Genomic DNA, 7,222 nt, shown 5'->3' on the forward strand with positions numbered 1-7,222 from the left:
GGAGTTTGGACATAGGCGCACAAGGAGGGGTTAATATTATAGGTGTTGGTACACAAACAATTCAGTCCATGCACTTAAGATTTACGGCCCCGGAAGAAATTTAGCACACCAAAAGCAATGCATTATCTGAAAATAGCTTTGCTAAAAATTAGTTCCTTTTGAGACCTAAGGAAGACACCCAATAAAAAATACAATAAATACATGATTGATGCACCTTTCAGATTATTGTTTGTCATCCCATAAAATTAGCATAGGCCGGTTTAGATGTCATGCATGCAACGGGGGGTACGCAAAGGCACAATCCCGTTTAAATGTCAAATGCATAGAGAGGGGTCTATGCCCTTGTATATTTAATCTCACAAATTGTTCCGATTAATATCCATGCATGCCAACAAGTTATACTCTTGTTTCACACCCTTATTCCTTATTCAGCCCACAATTGACTCACCTTTAATCCACGTTTATTGTCATGCAGCCTCCTATAGCCTCTTTTAATCCCAGAAATTATTCCAATTAATATCCATGCATGCTCGTGATTAAAGGCAGCCCAAAATTCCTGCATTTAATGTCATTCACAGCGAGGCACCTCCTCCGTCCTGGTTAATTCCCGATTTCTCTTGTTGCCAGGCTACTCGCGAACGTATAAGAATTGGTAGAATTTGATGTAAGAAGTCGAGGTGGGATTATTAAATTATGGAACCTGTGCGTCCTTCACCCATCATATATTTTCCCGAAGCTTTCCAATGAAAACATGAATTGATGCTTAGCCTAGCTGGCAACTGCAGCGACTTCTACTACATGAGGTCTTGAGTTTGATTCTCCACTTTGCCTATTAACTTTTTCTTTGTTTTGCTGTAGTAGGCCCACTTGCGCGCTTGATGGCCCATAACAGTAGCGCGCAGCAACTACCTGGCCCACTATGTGAATATTTTTTGTTTTGATAGCATATAAGAAAATTAGTACCACCTCGGATTTTCAAAATTCTCAAAAAATATAATATGGGTGAACGGATGAAAAATTTGGAGAAACGCACCTTGCTTTATTAGTAGGTATAGATTATTATTATTATTATTATTATTATTATTGTTGTTGTTATTGTTATTATTATTATTACTAATTAGAAACTTGCTAGAAATTCCTATGTTAAACATCAAATACTATCGTGGGATTGAATCATAATGGTGTAGATTAACTCCTCTCCCTAAAAATTATCATGATGAACAAGAAAAAAATCATCGTTTATCTGGTGGGAACGAGTCATAACGGTGTAGATTACATCTTTGGACCCGCACCAGCGTCGCCCATGAGGGGCGACCAGGGAAGGCCAACCCTAGCCATTGGTAGAGGCCTCCTCCCCTACCCTCCCTGTCCTAGCCGTTGTCGGGCACGCCGCCATGCAAAGCCTGCCGACATCGGTGACAGCGGGGCTTTCTCTCCTTCTGCTCGGTGGTGTGGGCGCAGGCAGCTGGAACTAGGCGACGATGCTGCGCTGGCGAGGCGTGTGTCGACGCATTGGCGGATGGCTACGGTGGGGTTGCGCATGCCTGACCTAGGCATGGAGGTTCGCCTGGGCACGGGCGCATGCTCGTGGCGGCTGATGTGGTTGGGTCTGGGTACGGCTTAGTCTGCTACGTGATGCCACTAGCTGCGCGCGTGGGCTGGTAATGGCGGCCGGGGTACTCAGGCGGCACGCCACTAGTGGCCAATGGTGGCTCTGCTGCTGGTCGTCGCCTGTGCCCTGGTGGCCAGTGACCAGGTGCCGGTCTAATGTGGTCGCAGCGACGTGGATCTGGTAGCCCTGATCTGGCAGACAACGCATGTTGGTGGTGGTTGCTCCCTTCTCCCAGGTCTTGACTGGCCGCACGGGTTGCTTGCGTGGCGGAGGCGGCGTGAGGACTTGGGCTCATGCTTGGGCGGATCAGTTGGGGCCCGAGGTGGGTCGGAGCACTCGCTCCGGGTAGGCAATGGTGGGCTCGGTCGAGGGGTGCCCCTGGGCGATGAGGTTTGTCTCCACACACGTACATTGGTTCACGGTGGCTGTCGGACTCCACGTGTCTATTGGACAGATCAGTGTCAATGGTCGCGGGCATGGCGTCGTGTGAGCTTGCTCGGCAACGACCGTTGGTAGTCACGGTGTGGTGTCTTCCTAGGTCCACCAGGACTGACAGGGACACACGCGTGCACGCCTCCTGTCGTGGAGGCATCGACCCAAACTCCGTGGCTAATGCCGAGCTAGGAGTAAAAGGAGACGCCTTCTACTTCTACTATGGGAGGTTGGTGGGTCTCAGACATGGATGTCGGGGTGGCGGCCCGGATGGAGGTTTGCATGGTTGATGAGTGATATTTATACACCCATTTCACCTTTGTTTAAACCGTGATATTTCAATCAATAAGAGATATTTGCTCCGATATCGATACTAATGACTAATGAATGCAAAGGATTCCAAAAATCCTATCTTTGATGTGTTTCCATAGAAATGGGCTAAAAGGAAGTAAATCATTGTGTGGAAATGGAATGGAAGAAGAATGGAGGAGGAGAGGATCAACAGGAGGAGTATGCGCGGAAACAGCAACAAAGACGGCGTTCCATATGGGCGCGACCGCCCCGTATGGCATGGATTTCGAGGCAAAACGTCCACATGAACAACTTTTGTTAAAGAGGCCCTATCAAAATGTGAACAGACTAGTGAGCACAGAGCACAACACAACTACCACAACCCTCTTCATCATCATCCACAAACCCTAGCCACCTCCATCTCCACCACCACCATAGTGCTCATCCATCCCATTCATATTTGTAATCATGCATCACACAAGGCATCCATTGTAAGACATATTGCAATCTACCAATCTCAAGATGTGTTCTTCAGTGTTTTCTTCCAGTGATCTGATCTCCACGTGTGAGTAGTTTGGTAGGGTATGGGTTGAGGCATGAGCCTTGCAACTATAGGTATTTGTTGAGGGAATCAATGGAAGACTTTGATATAGCGTCTCGTATGTGTGAAATAAAATTGTTCTGCGTAGATGCCTCTTGTCTTGTACGTGATCTTCATCCCTGCAGGCTGCAGGTACCCTGGATCATGGAGATCAAGCACCGGTGAAGCTAGGAGCAGGGAGACTGTGAAGTCTTCTACCGAACACTGGTGACAGTAAGGTTTAGTAAGGTAACATGGATCCAATACTTGGGGGGAAATGAGGTGTAGTCATTAAATGCCCAAAGCTCTTGTCTGATTTTATTATCTTAATTATCGAGGTAACTCAGCACGACAGATAGGGCCAGCAGTAGGAAAACTGATTCTTCATGTAGCAGTCATGTCGGTCAAGATGTTATTTGGACACATCCCCTACTTTGATCCGTAATAAGCACATCTTGACGGGTGACTTCCAACGCAGAAACTAATAACTTATTTGATCCAATCAAAAATACCAGGTTGTAAGCATAAGACCTCATGCCCGTACCTCTTTTTATTACAAGTATTTGAATCACTATTTGCTTGTTGATCTGGTCAAAAGCTGGATTTTATACTTTGACAAAAGCTTGCTAGAGACCATCGCTTCAAGGGGAATCTTCCTCTCGTGGGTTCGATAACCCAAGGTCACCTTTGGGGAAATAGGTGTGGGATACTCTTTTATGTTCCAATACCCAATCAATAAAAAGGAGATATCAAGCCCTTTTTCTGACGCCATTGTCGGGGAGGAGTTTAGTATTCCTAGTCTTTGTGTGTATAGTTTTTGTTAAGGTTAATTTTCTGTTTTGTGTTTACTTTTCTCTTTTTAGTTTAAGTTTTATTTTTAGTTGCAAGTCTTGTGAGTTGAAAAACCAAAAGATTACCATGGCTCGTAATCTTGGGAGTTTTGCTACTCCTAGTAACAACTTCATGAGTGAACCTATAGCACAACTTGAGGTAGCAGCAGCTGAGTATGAGATTCGAACTTAGTTTCCATGGTTCAAGATCACCAATTTGAAGGCTCTGCTTCTGAGGATGCCGGTATACACCTACACAATTTTAGTGAATTATGCAACATGACACGCATAAAGGATTATGATCCCGACGCACTCAACATTGTGTCTATTTCCTTTCTCCTTAAGAGGAAAAGCTAAGGAATGGCTTCTCGCACTACCTAAGGGTAGTATTACTTCTCGGGCTGATTGTTGCAGTAATTTTTTATCTAAGTATTGTCCACCTGGAAAAATGATTATGCAATTACGTTCTCACAATACAGGTTTCAAGCAAGAGGAACGTGAGCCACTAGCGCTTGCACGTGATAGAATGAAGGAAGCAATTAGAAACTGTCCCAGTCATGAAATGGAGGAATGGTTAATCCTTCATATGTTTTATAATGGTTTAATCATATGACAAATTAAAATTGTGCTTGATACATCTCAGGAGGAACGATCATGGAAAAGCCCATAGAAGATGTCAAAAAAATACTGGACGATATGCAAGAGAACCATGCCCAATGGCATGTTGAAAGAACCACCACTAAGAGGGTGAATTCCATGGAGGAAAGTAGCACGGAATTAACAACCAAGCTTGATGAACTTATTTCCGTGATAAAAGGTAAAGAAGAGGTAAACGTTAATGCTATCACTAGTGAAGAAACTAGTGATGTGATTTTTATCGCTCGTAATAGCTACAATCCTAATTGGAAAAATAATGGATATGCTCCTAGACTCCCTTATCCTAGAAATGGATGAGCATCCAATAATTTTAATGGGGTTAATGCTAGCAATAGAAATACTCTTGAAGAAACTCTTAAAAGTTTTATTGCTAGTCAGACTGAGAAGAATGAAAGATTCAAGAATACCTTGAAGAACCATGATAACTTACTTAGTGAATTAACCAGTAAGGTTGTTGGACTAACAAATGATGTCCAAATTCTTGAAGGAAGATCAAAGAATATGTAAGCAAAAGTGGCTAAAATAGCATAGAGCCAAATACTAATTTTGGCTAAGTTTGCAGGTAAACCAGAGACTACTCCACTTGAAGAAGTTAAAACAATAAGAAGCAATGAAGAGAAAGCTGAAGTACTTAACAAGTCATGTGCTAGAGTACAATTATACCATTGCAGATTTTGTGAAGATGATATCCATGAAGTATCCAGTGCCAGAGGTAACTAACAATGAATCATATAATGTTTTTGCTGAACAAGTTGTGTTCAAGGTACATGAACTTGATGATGAAAGGAAGAAGCTCTACAGTAAGTTACCAGCTAAGAAGAGGATGCTTTTGAACCTACCATAGAAATTGAGGTAGGATTGAATAAGCTTAATGCGCTGTTGATCTTGGGGCAAGTGTTTCGACAATCCCCAAGTCAGTTTCTGATAGTCTTAATCTTGGTCCTTATTCTAATACCGAGATTTTTTTGAATATGGCTAACACTACTTTTACTCAGGCAGTAGGCATTAAGCACGGTGTTATAGTTGAAATTAATGATTTCCCTGTTATGATTGATCTTGTTATAGTAGATATGCCTAAAGACCCTATTGCTCCTGTAATTCTCGTTAGACCTTTTCTAAGGACTATCAAAGTTGTGATAAATGTCTGTGAGGAAAATGTTGGATTTGATTTACCCGCTAAAGATCCTTTGGTGAGACATTTCCCCAGGAAAAAGAGAACGAAGACCTACTCATGAGAAGGCATCATTGTGAGTGCCAGAAGCTACGGTCTCGGTGTGTTTGCACCACCTTGATCATCACTACGGTCGAGCTAACCGACCGAAAGAAGCGCTTCGTGGGAGGCAACCCAGGCGAATAAAGTAGAAAAGTAAGTTTTTATTTTTGTTTCAATAAAAAGACTGATTGATATTTTATATGAAGAAGTGAGTTTGGAAGAGTGGTTCTAATGAAGGATTTTCTATGTGCAAATTGAATTATGTGTTGAATCGATGTATGGACGCCTGGAAATATGACTATGTATTGTTTCCGAACTAACCCCGCAGGAGACCTAATGAAAAGAAAAGTTCTACAAGAAACAAATGGAAAGATGGTGTTCTAAACGACCGCAAGTGGTCGCATGACCTGCTGGAGGTTCTAACGCAAAACTGCCAGAAAGGACAGGCGGAAAGACGGTGTTTCAAATGGGCGCACCTGCCCGTTTAAGCGGCCGTTTAAATCTTTTGCAGAAAACGAAGAAACTCTAGCGCGTTTAATGGTGTTCCAAACGGGTGCTTGTGCCCGTCCGAGCGGTCATTTTGCACTATCAACTAGAAGAAGAAAACGACAAATCAGAAGAAGGTGTTTCAAACGGCCGCCGCCACCTGTATAAGCGGCCTTATGAGATGAGCACAGATGCAGGAAAATCTTTAGGCAGAACTACGACGTTCCATGTAGACACTTACGCCCGCCTGAGCGCTCGTTTGGTATCCCGGCGGCCCCAATAAGCCCGAGGAAGAAGGTATTTCTCCCCCATATCTTTCTTCTTCTTCTTCTTCTTCTTCTTCTTCTTCTTCTTCTTCTTCTTCTTCTTCTTCTTCTTTGTTCTTCTTCTTCTTCTTCTTCTTCTTCTTCTTCTTCTTCTTCTTCTCCTTCTTCTTCTTCTCCTTCTTCTTCTTCTTCTCCTTCTTCTCCTTCTCCTTCTTCTTCTTCTTCTTCATCTTCTTCTTCTTCTTCTTCTTCTTCTTCTTCTTCTTCTTCTTCTTCTTCTCCTTCTCCTTCTTCTTCTTCTTCTCCTTCTCCTCCTTCCTTCTTCCTTCTCCTTCTTCTTCTTCTCCTCCTTCCTCCTTCCTTCTCCTTCTTCTTCTTCTTCCTTCTTCTTCCTTCTTCTTCTTCCTTCTCCTTCTTCTTCTTCTTCCTTCTTCTTCCTTCTCCTTCCTTCTTCCTTCTCCTTCTTCTTCTCCTTCTCCTTCTTGGCGGACCGAACCTTCTGGATCACCGTACTCATAATAGTACGGTGCCCCTCGTCGATGGAGGCGCCGTCAAGCACCTCCAGCAGATTGTCCGGCACCTCCGGTTGGACGGAGGCCGCCGGCTCAGAAGGCTTGCTCCTCTTGGAAGGAGTTCGCCTACCGCGGTCCGGAACTGTGGAAGATTCCGGCGCGGTGTCCGGCACAAAGCCGGACTTGGAGCCCTGGGGGGCCTTATCCCCTTCACTCCTGGAGTCCGGGAGGTTGCCTTGCGGCTCCTCCGGGACCACCTCCTCCTGCCCGGAGCTTGTCGCGACGCCACTTCGGCGTCGTCTGCAGTGCGGGGGGAGACAGCGGGCGGAACCGAGTTCACGTC

Source organism: Triticum urartu, chromosome 3 (genome assembly GCF_003073215.2).
Source record: "Triticum urartu cultivar G1812 chromosome 3, Tu2.1, whole genome shotgun sequence".
Lineage (NCBI taxonomy): Eukaryota > Viridiplantae > Streptophyta > Magnoliopsida > Poales > Poaceae > Triticum > Triticum urartu.